Below are 15,272 nucleotides of genomic sequence, written 5' to 3' on the forward strand. Positions count from 1 at the left end.
GCAGATGGGGTTGTTCTTACGTTGGATGCATCCCCATGGCCTCTCAGCATATCTGCCATTGTCTCACTATGGTAAACAATACAGGCACTTTTTGCTCGAATGTGTGCAACTATCTGTTCACCCACAGCACCCAGCAGTGAAACAGTACCCTCAGCAAGACGTGAACTATCCCATCATACCCAAAACATGACTGAACAGTTAGAAAAAAATTGCACAGCCTTGAGAGTGGTAGCTGAGTTCCCTGAATCATCCAACTGCAGTGCTACTGATGTCTTGTTGACTTCCCTACAAAATATGTGGAGGAATATTCTCTGGAAATGTATTCAAGCCATCCTCAATTCTATGCTACAGGTTTAGAGGTATTGATTGCAGTGTGTAGCATCTTCACATCCTACTGAGCTGTTGAAGTCAAAGAACAAGTACACCTCAGGATTCATCTTCATCTGAGTATAGTCAAGTACTTAATATATGGTTTAAAAGTTCATTTCAGTGACATGTATACTCCTCAGTATTGCAGTTCTTACAAATTCAGTGCAATAACTTTTGAAACTATTCATAAGGAGCAGCCCAAAACTGAACTTCCTTGGCCGTGCAAACAAAACTATGTGAATAAATTTAACACAAGAATATTGGACTACCAAACAATTGAAAATCTGGGATGAAATAACAAACCGCGCGCGCGCGCGCCCACACACACACACACACACACACACACACACACACACACACACACACACACACACACATCCATTGTTGTCACTAACTGCTGCTACTGGTTCACCCCTTCCCTCCCCCCCCCCCCCACCCTGCCCCACCCCTCCCACAGTTTTCACAAATGAAGTGATGAGTAATGAGTAGACTATCTCAAAATATGCTGAAGTGTCTCACTGATGTCTTAGGAGGCCGAAATTACCCTCTCCACCTTATCCTGAAACAGATCTCACACATCTTGTCTTCCCAGTCACCCACCATCCCTTGCATACCCACTGACTGGCCACAAAGAAGTGCCCCTTCCATGACTCAGCATCACCCAGGACTAGAACAACTGAAATACACTTTCTGCCGGGTTTCAACAGCCTCTCGTCATGCTAAGATTGGTTGGTTTGTGGGATTAAAGGGACCAGACTGCTACGGTCATCGGTACCTTTTTCCAAATCCTAAAAACACCCACAGAGAATAAAAACGATTAACAGAACAGAACACAGACGACACAGAACAAGAGAAACGGAGATAAAGACCAGGCAAAACGAATTAAATCACACAGTGTGTGACGGTGGTTGGCCGACCATAGGAACAACCACCGAGAACACATTAAAAACCGAGTTTAAAACCGTAGGCCAAAAGCCAGAATCAACACAAAACAATAAAATAAAACACAAACACTCAGAGTAAATGATAAAAACCCCCTGCCCGAATAAAACGTAAAACGAAGCCAGCCAGAGCAGGGTCATCAGATAAAAGGGCAGGGAGCGTGTCAGGCAGTGCGAACGTCTGCCTGAGCACAGCTAAAAGCGGACACTCCAATAAAATGTGCACCACAGATAAAACGGAGCCGCAGCGACACAGAGGTGGGTCCTCACGGCGCAATAAGTGGCCGTGTGTCAGCCGAGTGTGCCCAATGTGCAGCCGGCAGAGGACAACAGACTCCTGGCGGGAGACCCGAATGGACGACCGCCACACAGTCGTCGACGCCTTGATACAACGGAGTTTGTTCGGTACGGGCAGGTTGCGCCATTCAGTGTCCCATAAAGCGAAAATTTTGCGGCGTAATAGTGCCCGCAAATCAGTCGCCGGGAGGCCAATCTCCAGAGGTGGTTGACTGGTGGCCTCTTTCGCCAGGCGGTCAACATTCTCATTCCCGGGGATCCCAACATGGCCTGGGGTCCAAACAAAGACCACAGAGCGGCCGCAACGGTCAAGAGTAGACAGAGACTCCTGGATAGCCATCACTAGACGGGAACGAGGGAAACACTGGTCGAGAGCTCGTAAACTGCTCAGGGAGTCGCTACAGATAACAAAGGACTCACCTCAGCAGGAGCGGATATACTCTAGTGCTCGAAAGATGGCGACCAGCTCAGCAGTGTAAATGCTGCAGCCAGCTGCCAAGGAACGTTGTTCGGACTGGTCCCCTAGAGTGAGCGCATAACCGACACGACCAGCAACCATCGAACCGTCAGTGTAAACAATTCCAGAGCCCTGATACGTGGCCAGGATGGAAGAAAAGCGGCGGCGGAAGGCCTCTGGAGGGACTGAGTCCTTCGGGCCCTGTGCCAAGTCGAGCCGAAGGTAAGGGCGAGGAACACACCATGGGGGTGTACGCAAAGTGGCCCGGAAAGGAGGTGGAACAGGGAAAAATCCAAGCCCGGAGAGAAGCTCCTTGACGCGCACGGCGATCGGACAACCCGACCGGGGCCGACGCTCTGGCAGATGGACGACCGACTGCGGAAACAGCACACGGTAATTTGGATGCCCGGGCAAGCTTAAAACATGGGCAGCATAGGCAGCCAGTAATTGTTGGCGTCGGAACCGCAGTGGAGGAACACCTGCCTCCACTAGTAAGCTGTCCACAGGGCTGGTGCGGAAAGCACCAGTGGCAAGGCGTATCCCGCTGTGGAGAATTGGGTCCAGCACCCGCAACGCAGACGGGGATGCTGAGCCATATGCCAGGCACCCATAATCCAGACGGGACTGGATTAACGCCTGGTAGAGCCGTAACAGGGTAGAGCGGTCGGCGTCCCAGCGGGTGTGGCTCAAACATCGCAGTGCATTGAGATGCCGCCAACACGCCTGTTTGAGCTGCCGGATATGAGGCAGCCAAGTCAACCGGGCATCGAAAACCACCCCCAAAAACCTGTGTGATTCCACCACCGAAAGAAGTTTGCCGTTAAGAGAAAGCTGCGGCTCCGGGTGGACAGTACGTCGCCGGCAGAAATGCATAACGCGGGTCTTGGCTGCCGAAAACTGGAACCCATGAGCTACAGCCCAAGACTGCGCCTTGCGGATAGCGCCCTGTAGCTGACGTTCAACAGCTGCAATGCCAGTAGAGCTGTAGTAAAGGCAGAAGTCGTCAGCATACAGGGAAGCGGAGACAGAATTTCCCACGGCCGCAGCGAGCCCGTTAATGGCTATTAGAAACAGGCAGACACTTAAAACAGAACCCTGTGGCACACTGTTCTCCTGGACGTGGGAGGAACTATACGAGGCCGCGACTTGCACGCGGAAGGTACGATACGACAGAAAATTGCGGATAAAAATCGGCAGAGGAACCCGAAGACCCCATCCATGAAGCGTAGAAAGGATGTGATGACGCCATGTCGTATCGTACGCCTTCCGCATGTCGAAAAAGACAGCGACCAGGTGCTGACGGCGGGCAAAGGCAGTACGGATGGCCGACTCCAGGCTCACCAGATTGTCGGTGGCGGAGCGGCCTTTACGAAACCCACCCTGAGACGGAGCCAGAAGGCCCCAAGACTCCAGTACCCAATTCAAGCGCCGGCTCACCATCCGTTCAAGCAACTTGCAAAGAACGTTGGTGAGGCTAATGGGACGGTAGCTGTCCACCTCCAGAGGGGTCTTTCCAGGTTTCAAAACGGGGATGACAATGCCTTCCCGCCATTGCGACGGAAACTCCCCCTCGACCCAAACACGGTTGTAAAGATCGAGAAGGCGCCGCTGGCAGTCCACTGAAAGGTGTTTCAGCATCTGACAGTGGATGCCATCTGGCCCAGGAGCGGTACCAGGGCAAGCAGCTAGGGCACTGCGAAATTCCCACTCACTGAATGGAGCATTGTAAGATTCTGGGTGGTTGGTGCGAAACGAAAGGCTCCGACGTTCCATCCGCTCTTTAATGGAGCGGAAGGCCTGGGGGTAATTCGCAGAAGCGGAACTCATAGCAAAATGCTCTGCTAAGCGATTTGCAATGACGTCGGAGTCAGTACAAACTGCTCCATTCAGTGAGAGCGCAGGGACGCTGACAGGGGTCCGATAGCCGTAGAGGCGTCGGATCTTGGCCCAGACCTGCGATGGAGAGACATGGAGTCCAATGGTGGACACATACCGCTCCCAGCACTCCTGCTTGCGTTGGCGGATAAAGAGGCGGGCTCGTGCACGCAGCCGTTTGAAGGCGATAAGGTGGTCTATGGATGGATGTCGCTTATGGCGCTGTAGCGCCCGCCGACGATCTTTAATCGCTTCAGCGATCTCAGGCGACCACCAAGGCACAGTCTGCCGCCGAGGGGACCCAGAGGAATGGGGAATGGCAGATTCGGCGGCAGTAACGATGCCAGTGGTGACTGATTGAACCACCGCATCAATGTCATCATCAGAGAGAGGCTCAATAGCGGCAGTGGAGGAGAACAAGTCCCAGTCAGCCTTATTCATAGCCCATCTGCTAGGGCGCCCAGAAGAGTGGCGCTGTGGTAGTGACAAAAAGATCGGAAAGTGGTCACTACCACACAGGTCGTCATGCACACTCCATTGGACAGACGGTAAGAGGCTAGGGCTGCAGATGGAGAGGTCAATGGCGGAGTACGTGCCATGCGCCACGCTAAAGTGCGTGGAGGAACCATCATTTAAAAGCGAAAGGTCGAGCTGTGCTAATAAATGTTCAATGGTGGCGCCTCGACCTGTTGCCACTGACCCACCCCATAGAGGGTTATGGGCGTTAAAGTCGCCCAGTAACAAGAAAGGTGGCGGCAATTGGGCTATCAGCGCAGCCAGGACATGCTGCGCGACATCACCCTCCGGTGGAAGGTAAAGACTGCAGACGGTAATAGCCTGCAGCGTCCACACCCTAACAGTGACAGCCTCTAAAGGTGTTTGGAGAGGGACAGACTCACTGTGAAGAGAGTTAAGGACATAGATGCAGACGCCACCAGACACCCTTTCATAAGCTGCTCGGTTCTTATAATAACCCCGATAGCCACGGAGGGCGGGGGTTTGCATTGCTGGAAATCAAGTTTCCTGGAGAGCAATGCAGAAGAAAGGGTGAAGGCTGATAAGTTGGTGGAGCTCAGCTAGATGGTGGAAGAAACCGCTGCAGTTCCACTGGAGGATGGTATTGGCCATGGCTGGGAAAGGCGTGATGGGACTGGGAAGGCAGATTACGCCGCCGCGTCACCTGCTGCCTCCGACTGAGCACCCGCGCTAGTGCTATTCATGGCGTCTGAGGGACCGGCGAGATCGAGGTCCGCAGCAGACGCCAGAATCTCCACCTCGTCCTCAGACGCAGAGCTGGAAGGTTGCGGTGGGGTGGCTGCCACCGCGAGTTCCTTGGGCTTAGAGCTCTTCTCCTTCGGTTTCTCTCACTGCTCCTTGGGTTTAACTGGCTGGGAGGGCTTCACTGATTCAGTCTCCGGGACTGAGGAGGATCGTGAAGCCCTTCGACCAGCTGATTGTGGGCACTTACGCCACTGTCGGTCGGCAGCCTTCCCGCTGGTGGAAACCTGGGAAGGGAGGGACCCAAGGGACCCCTTGCGAGCGTGAGAAGCCGAAGAAGTTGGACACTTCTCCGGCTTAGAAGCAGGGACGGACGTCCCTGATGGCGGGGATGGTGTTGCCCCTGAGGTAGGTGGCGCAGGAGCAACCCAGTGGATAGAGCCCCCCACTGGCAAGGGGGCAGGAGGAGTTGTACCACTCAGCGATCCGGCCAGAAGTCGCGAAACTGATGGGGCGAGCACAGGTGTTGTAGCAGCGGCATAGGAAGATGTCATTCTCACTGGATGTAATCAGTCGTATTTCCTTTTGGCCTCAGTATAAGTCAGTCGGTCCAGGGTCTTATATTCCATGATTTTGCGCTCTTTCTGGAATATTCTGCAGTCTGGCGAGCAAGGTGAATGGTGCTCCCCGCAGTTGACACAGATGGGAGGCGGGGCACATGGAGTATCGGGATGAGATGGGCGTCTGCAATCTCGACATGTGAGGCTGGAAGTGCAGCGGGAAGACATATGGCCGAACTTCCAGCACTTGAAGCACCGCATCGGGGGAGGGATATAGGGCTTGACGTCACATCGGTAGACCATCACCTTGACCTTTTCCGGTAACGTATCACCCTCGAAGGCCAAGATGAAGGCACCGGTAGCAACCTGATTGTCCCTCGGACCCCGATGAACGCGCCGGACGAAATGTACACCTCTGCGCTCTAAGTTGGCGCGCAGCTCGTCATCAGACTGTAAAAGGAGGTCCCTATGGAAAATAACACCCTGGACCATATTTAAACTCTTATGTGGTGTAATAGTAACGTTAACATCCCCCAACTTGTCACAAGCAAGTAACCTGCGTGACTGGGCGGAGGATGCCGTTTGTATCAGTACTGACCCAGAGCGCATTTTAGACAAGCCCTCCACCTCCCCAAACTTGTCCTCTAAATGCTCGACGAAGAACTAAGGCTTTGTGGAGAGAAAAGACTCCCCATCAGCTCTCGTGCAAACTAAGAATCGGGGCGAATAACTGTTACCTCCATCCTGAGACTTACGCTCTTCCCACGGCGTGGCCAGGGAGGGGAACGTTTTTGGATCGTACTTCTGAGCATTAAATTGAGCCCGAGAACGCTTAGAGACTGCTGGCGGCTGGCTGCCAGCGAGAGATGATGTACCACGCTTCATTGCGGGTCATCCGCCCTGATGCCACCTACTCCGACCAAGGGCCCTCCCCACGGGCGCCACCCAGTCACAGCAAAGGCCACCTGGCAGGATGGCCGTTGCCGGGAGTCCCGATACCCCAGGAGGATAGGCATCTACTCCTTGGCATACGTGGGGAGTTAACGGCGCAGGCATCAGTAGAGCGATCCCTGTGTTGTCAGGGGACTACAACCAACAGGGTATATGGCGGCCCCACCACAACGGACTGGCTACCGTGCTGGATCTTAGGTGCAAAACTGTCCAAGGTCGTCGTCGCAGTTAAAAGAAACACTGCAGAGTGCAGCGTGGTAATCGCCCTAGAGATCGAAAACGAGCGGGACACCATTGCAATGACGAGAAAGCCGACTAAAGGTCTAATTGCACGACGGATATAGTGCACCATGTAAGGCGCCCTTCCCCAATTGGCTCGCTTTTCGGAATAATTTAGAAAGATGGAGGTCAAACCCGAGAGGGGACCTGCACATAAGGCCGAAACAGTTGAGACTCCTTTTAGTCGCCTCTTACGACAGGCAGGAATACCGCGGGCCTATTCTAACCCCCGAACCCGCAGGGTCATGCTAAGAAATGAGAAGTATCCTCCCCACCATCCTTCCAACAGTGATATTATTCTACCCTCCCAACTTGAGCAATATCCTTGCCTGTCCCTATTACACCCTGCTCCCGATCCATTGCCCATGTTCCACCCTGCTCCCGATCCCTTGCCCCATGCCTCATATCCCTATAAAAGACCCAGGTTCAAGAACTGACACATACCCGCCCTCCCACTACCATCTATTCTACTCCTGTCACAGTCATTTCCACACCACAGAAGGCAGGCCACCTGTGAAAGAACCCATGTGGCCTAGTGACTTAGCTGCACCCACTCTGTGGCTTTCTATGTGAGCACAAACACTAACAAAGTGTTTGTCCAAATGAACGGTCACCACCAAACTGCAATCAAAAGACAGCTAGAACACCCATTTGCTGAGTATGCTGTGCAGCATGGTATGCTTTGACTAAATAACTGCTTCACAACCATCGCCATTTGGATTCTTCGCGCCCAGCAACAGCTTTTCTGAATTGTGCAGCTGGGAACTCTTCGTCTCACGTATTCTTTGTTCCTTTAAGCCCCTCTGTTCATGTAACAACCTTCACTAGCCCCTGTGCTCCATCTGACTATCCCCTTGCCTGCCCCAACTCCACCCTCATCCACAGCTTCTACATCCTCAGCACACAAACATAGCACTTTCCCCTTCCTCTGCTTCCCACTCCACTCCCCCCGCCCTTCCCCACTTCCAAAATCCCACCACAGCACAGCCTGTCAATGTTGCACCTAGGTGCATACTAAATACATGCACACTCCCAAAGGCAACACTACAGCTTCTCCCTCTCCCTCCGCCATCGCACGAGTCTTCTGTATCCTCACTACCCACCCCAGCTAAGATCACTACTCATCCCATTGAGGCAATAATGCTCGGAGAGGACATTTGTCTGTCTGTCTGTCTGTGTGTGTGTGTGTGTGTGTGTGTGTGTGTCTCACACATTACTTTATCTTATACAAGGGACTACCACCAAAAGCTAAAAAAAAAAAAACATCCAACAGTGTGTGGAATTACATCTCGACTGGCCACTATTCCCACTAATAAATGGAACTCAATGAAGGTGATGCTATACTGTGTGGACTTGGAAGCATCTGACTCAATCTTACTTGCAAGTGTTAATCAGGCAATGTCTTTGAACACTGACTAATGGAAGCTAATCATTGCGACGTATGTGAACAGGAAGGGCAGTACCACTAATATGACTACTTAAACATAATGTATACTGCATTCAAGATTAACAAAGCAACAGAAAAATAATACTGACTACTGAAATCTGGAGGAAACAGCTTTCTAGTGTTCAATATCAAGCTAAAATTAAAAGTTACAAAAATGTAATCAATGAAGTCCCTATAAGGTTGTGACGAGCAAGAGAGAGGAATGCAAGCAATAAGGAGCAACAGAGGAACACAATGCCACGTTACCTACTCTGCATGTCATATAAATTCAAATACGTCCTCTTGAGGTGTCTGGATGCTGTGTGTTAACTGCTTCAGGACACTGAAAAAAGTGAGACTGACTGACCCTTTTGGGTCCTATTTAAAAACTTAGTCCCAGCAAGGAACCAACAGATTGTCAGTGTAGGCAATAATTTCTATTGCCATTATAAAAAGCTGTTCCTACAAAAAGCTATTTTTGTCTCACCCCTGATTTCTGAGGGAACTCTCCATATCTGTTAGGACGTCATTATCTCACGGTTCCTAACAGCTGACTTTATGTCGCAATTCTGTGTGTTATAACCAGCAACTCCCACCAAGAATGTATCCCTAAGCTCCTGCTGCCTTTCTTCAAACCAAGGAGCTTCTGTAACAGTCATCAACAGCTTGCTGATCACCAATAATTACAGTTTTAAAGATGTTGTCTTAAAATTAACCTACTTCTATATAGAGGGAATAATGTTAAGTAATTTCCCTCTTAGTCTTATCTCAGGTCCACACAGAAAATCAGGGGGCAGAGTTTTTTTAAATTTTAAATTATAGTTTAACTCCCTAATAAAATAAATGTAGTGCCACAAGTCTATTTTTAAATACGGGTAGCTAGGGCTCAACGCCATCTTTATGAAGTGAGTAGCAGTCTATCCCGATTCATACCAATATTTGACTATCTAATTTTAATCTCTATAACTGCTGCTGCTGCTGCTGCTACTATGACAAGAGATAGGAAGATATGATAGAATTAATTGTGAGCTTTTAGGTATTCATTCAGTCAGGTTGCTGATTCCACTTTTCTGCACAGTGTTTTGATGACCGACCAACCTGTCTTCTTCATGTGCTGCAAGCTGTATTATTACGCACAATTAATCAACTGTACCAAGAAAACCCAAGAGATCACATCTAACATAACATTTCAATGTCACTGCTATGCAAACAGATCTCATTTCTGAGACTTGTTATTCACAGATCACCAAAAACATTACGACCACTGCCCAACGTGACATTGGATGCTACCTGGTGGCATTGCACACATGTGACACAGTAACAAAAGGATGTAAGTGGAGCAGACATGGATGGGGGATTACCCTAGTGAAGACGTGCGCTGCAAATGGGGACATACATTGAGATAAGTGACTTTGACAAAGGGCAGATTATAATTATGCAGTCTGTGAACAAGTATCTCGTAAATGACAAGGCTGGATGAATGTTCACGTGCTACTGTTGTTAGCATCAATGGATAGAGGTAGAAGAACAGTGAAACTACCACTAGGTCGTAAATGGCTGGATGTCCACGACTCTTCACAGAATGTGGAGTTCAGAGGCTTGTTTCCTCAGTAAAGTAGGATAGATGGTGGTCTGTGGCATGCCCGCCAAAAGAACACAATCCTGGTGCATGCACAAATGTTTTGGAGTACACCATTCACCATACATTGTTGGATATGGAGCTCCGCAGCGGACCACCCCCTACATTTTCACATGTTGACCCTTAACGACATTGCCAATTGGGCTTGCAATGGGCATGGGACCATCGGGATTCAAATGTCGATCAATGGAAATGTGTTGGCTCTTTGGGTGAATCACACACGATTGTATCCACAAACACCGTCATCGAGCTGAACAGGCACTCGAAACATGCAGCACATCATTGACGCAGACTGGTGGGAGCACTATTATGCTATGGCAGACATTCTCCTGCACTTGCATGGAACATGTGATAGTAATCAAAGACATGCTGACAGCTGTGAACCACCTGCATCCCTTCATGTTTGATGTCTTCCCTGACGATGATGCCGTCTTTCAGCAGTACAACTGTCCGTGTCTCGGAGCCAGAACAATGCTACAGTCATTTGAGGAGCATTATAGTGAGGTCACGTTGATGTCTTGGTGAACAAATCCCATGGAACCCATCTGGGTCGCTATCAGGTGCCATCACCGTGTACACAAATCAGCAGCCCATTATTTAAGCGAATTACGTGATCTGGGCATAGATATCTAATGCCACATACCTCCAGAAATGTACCAACAAACTGTGGGATCCTGATACATAATTGATTACTGCTGCTTTTCTGGTGACAATGTTCAGTATTTTACCAGTAACTCCCCCCCCCCCCCCCCAATTCTTTAATGAATTGAACTCCTACACATAAATGAAGTTGTATCTACTGAACTACGTGTAGTACAAAGACATAATTTTGTGAGGGCTGTTTAAAAAGTATATCACCTTATTCTTGATTCTTGAAACCAACAATGGTATCGGGGTGCATGCACACTCTGTTTGTAGGTATACATGGTGAACATGCCAGATATTTTTCACAACTGTGGAAACAACCAATCACTGGCTAGCCATTGACAAGTGAACACATGATGTAAGTGGTAGTCATCGGATTTTGTGCTGTGCGCAAAATGATAGAAAAAGTGGAATGTTATTGAATCAAATTTTGTTTCAAACTCGGCGATTCTCCAGTTGAAACAATCCGCAAGATTCAACAAGTGTTTGGGGTCGAAGCAAGGGCTACCACACATATAAAGGAGTGACACAACTGCTTCAAGGTTGGCTGCTCATCAGTGAAGAGAAATACATTCAGGTAGGACCTCATCTTTCACATATGAAGTGGTTATTGATCACGGAAGGACCACAGTGATGTAGGATAGACAAATCACAATCACAGAACTTGCAGACATGGTTAAAATTAATACTGCATCCATTGATTGCATTTTAACGGAACAACTGGACCTGATGAGGACCTCAGCAAAACTTGTGCCAAAATTACCAACAACTGAGCAGATGCACAGGACATACTGGGTGCTATGAACAGTAAACCCCAACTTTCATAACACAGTGATCACTGCCGATGAGTCCTGGGTTTATGGGTATGATCCAGGCTCAAAGTTCCAGTCATCACAATGGAAGCAGCCATCATACCCTAGACCAAAAGAAAAATGAAGCTGGTCTGCAGCAATGTGAAAGCACGACTCCAATGGCGTGATCCATCATGCTTATGCCTCAGATGGTACTAATGCCAGTAAGGAGTACTACCAAGAACTCCTGTATTGCCTTCATGAAGCAGATCCATACAGTCGGATTTGGGGGCAGTGGGCAGCTGGCACCTCCACCAAGACAACACACCTGTTCATTGTTCTCAATTAATTCAGAGTCCTTAGGCCAAATGGCATGACTGCTGTTTGTTAGCCTCCCCATTCCCCTGACCTAGCACTGAATGACTTCTGGCTTTTCCCTAAACTGAAAAAGAAGATTTCAGAACAGGGAAGACATGCAAAATTCTATGGTACTGATGTGCACCATACCAAAAGAGGTTTTTCATCTATGCTTCCAGTTGTGGCGACAGCATTGCGAGAGGTGTGTAGAAGCTGAAGGGGACTACTCTGAAGCTGATGAGTATCAAACAATTGCATCTGAATGAAGACCGATTTCATAAACAGAAGTAGGATACTTTCTGAACAGCCCTCGTATTTGTGGACTCTGTCTGTCCTGTGTTTTTAGCGTGCATATGTGGACAAAAATAAATTCCCAGATTTTTCCCAGATTTCTGGGTTAAAAATACACTTTTTCCTGGGTGAAAATACACTATAGGTAAAGTGGTATTTCTTCTGTGTTAAGTGACAATATACTTTCCCCCAGAGCTGTGAAACTTATTAACCCTTTGAATGGTGAAAGCTGTATTCACCGATGTAGAGCTTCCCGGCACTTTAGGAAATGAAATGCAGCAAAAAACAATGTTTTGGAAGGATGCGCAGCAACATGTACAACCCGTATTTCTGAAAGTATAGAAAAGAATTTCACCAAATACAGTATGGTAGATTCCGATGCATTAAAATTGAGATTCTGCTGTGCAATGTGCTTTTGTCAACAAATCATAGCACATAATGTAATCTCGCCACTCAGTAACAGCAGATATTCAGAGTGTAGGACACATAATGTAGTCAGCCAATAGCAACATCACATCAAGTATCACTAACACACAAATAGAAAAAGTTAATGTTTAAATAAATATTTGTACAGTATAGCCGCTTGCCTCGTTATTAGTTAAAATAATGGGCAGATTCTGTGGGAGACTCCATTAAACCCTAAGGCCATCACATGAAACAAACTCGGTTAAAATAGATCTTATTGACAGCTGCATCCCAAATCTCTGACATACTGGGCACTCCTCCCGACATAACAGGAAGCCATGTGTCAATGGCAATGTCCCACTCTAAGCCATGTAAGGGCGACTTCTTCAGAACATTGTGGGTGGAAAGATGTAAACCACGGTCGCACTGAAGTTTTTATGGAACATAGGTTATTATTCCTCATTTCCAGCCACTGAGGCACCCACCAACACATAGCCTTCTTGGTCAGAAATGAAGTAACAGCCTGCAGGGGGACTGACTATCAAGTAGGAGGAGGAAGGCAGCAAGCCTCCTTGGCACCCGCATCAGAATGTTCATTTCCCTGAATCCCTACGTACCCTGGAATCCAGCAGAAAATGATTTCCTTGTCTTGCCTTGCAAGAGAAGGAGAGTGTCCTGCACTTGTTGCAACAACCGATCTGCTGGGTACATCTGTCCAACAGCGAGAAGGGCATTTGAGAATCTGAGCAGATGAGGAAAATCTTGTCATGACATCGTCTCATCTGCTCCACTGCCCTCAGGAAAACGAACAAATCCACATAATACACTGAAAACTGCTCTGGGAGCCCTATACTAAGGACAATGTTGGGTAATATGACAGAACAACCGAGAAAATATCTCTGCTTAGAATCATCTGTGTGGCTATGTAAAATCTCGTTAAATTCAATTTTAAAAATACAGTCTTGAGTACAATGCTTCCTGTAAGCAGGCAGTTCTAAAAGCAACATGGGCCAGGGGGATTCCCTACTCCACCCTTGCCTTTGGACATTAATGCTGCCCCCCCCCCCCCCCCCACACACACACACACACCTGTAATAACTCAAAAGCTCTCCCTTGCACAGATCCCAAATGACATCGTTGCTTGCGGCCAATGATTGAACAGCCATTTGAGTGGCAGATGTACAACATATCTGGATGCTGGCAATGTAGGAATGGACACTGTCGTATACACTTAGCATACCATGAGAAGAAGACATCAAATAGACAGTGGAGGCTAACAAAAGGGTCGTGGTGAACCACATCCAGCATTTTAAGGTATGAAGGCCTTGCTGACCCATATTCAACCCAGGGTTGCACAAAGGCCTTATGAAGTATGAGCAAATGTGCCCTGTCAGTTCCCCAAGACCTATGACTGACAAATGTTTAAGGCCTGGAGACATCTCAGTTTCAGTTTTTTAAGATGTGGCAGCCATGTTAACTCCCTTGAAAAGTGAGAACGGTGTCCCCCAGTTTTAAAATGTGCAAGTTCAATTAACAGCAGGAACAATTAAAATCAACAAAAACTGTTTCCCTCAAAAGAATTTAAAACTTGTGGTGTAAGACTGCCCGCTCCAACCACCCGATGATCAACTGCAATTGCCGAGTAGCCATTGCAAGGCTGGAGGATGCAAATAAGATGGAGAAGTTGTCCACAAACAAGGAACATAGTACAGGATGTCGCACTGTGGACGTAATACTGTTTGTAGCAATGGCGAATGCTGTGATGCTTAAAACACTCCCTTGAGGGACACCATTCTCCTGCTTAAAATGGACAGACAAGACATTCCCAACCTTGTGTCTAAAATATGTCTGAGAGAAAGACCCGTATGAAGGAGGGTAGATGTCCACAGAATTCCCACTGATACAGCTGCGACAAAATATTATGCCTCTCAGTAGTAATGTAGGCCTTTTCTAAATCAAAGAAAATGCCAATAAGGTGTTGCTTATGAAGGAAAGCTTGTTGAATTTCTGCTTTGAGCAGGGTAAGGTTATCGAGTGTGGAGTGATACCTCCTGAACCCACACTGGGAGCAAGTGAGTAAGGACCTGGTTTCGAGAACCCACACTAGGCACTAACTGACCACATGCTCCAGCTTCTTTCCTATGCAGCTTGTCACGCTAATCTACGATCCTTCCCTGGTTTTAAAATTGGAATTAAAATAGGTTCTTTCTATGAGTTGGGAAAATTTGCCAACATCCAAATTTCATTAGAGCTGAAGGAGGACCTCCTTGAACCGTTGGTCCAACTGTTTCAACATGCTGTAGGTTATCAGGTAATTTCCAGTGGTTATATCACAAGCTACTGACAATGCACAATCTAGCTCTCACAGAGAGAAAGGCTCATTGTATTCCTCCATGCTGGTGGAACAGAAATAAAAATCAGCTCCTCCTGTGTCTCCTGATATCAGTGGAGAGTAGGCTCCTGGATACACTTGGCCATAAAGTACTTACATGATTCAGCCATCGTCTGAGCTATGTCTCTCAGCATGTTATGAGAGAGCGTTGTATTCGTACAGCTGCTATTGGTAGTCAAGAGCTGTATCTTGAGATCCTCCTGATAGCTCCCCATACTTTACTTGTGGATGTAGATCTGTTGATGGAGTTCAGGAACTATTGACCTCTGTTTACTCTCCCGAAATTATTCGTCTCACCTTTGCACATGCCATTTGAAAGTTTGCAAGGTTTTCATCTGTAGGGCATGACTGAATCTGCGCATAGCCACCCTTCTGCGCC

The 15,272-nt window shown here is 48.1% G+C and overlaps 1 protein-coding gene across 1 annotated transcript in view; it reads right to left on the minus strand.

Moving 5' to 3' along the window:
• Positions 1 to 15,272, minus strand: part of LOC126259624 (glutamyl-tRNA(Gln) amidotransferase subunit A, mitochondrial) — a 185,949-nt gene that overhangs the window by 154,592 nt on the left and 16,085 nt on the right. The window lies entirely within an intron of this gene.

The sequence above is a fragment of the Schistocerca nitens genome, chromosome 5 (assembly GCF_023898315.1).
Source record: "Schistocerca nitens isolate TAMUIC-IGC-003100 chromosome 5, iqSchNite1.1, whole genome shotgun sequence".
NCBI lineage: Eukaryota > Metazoa > Arthropoda > Insecta > Orthoptera > Acrididae > Schistocerca > Schistocerca nitens.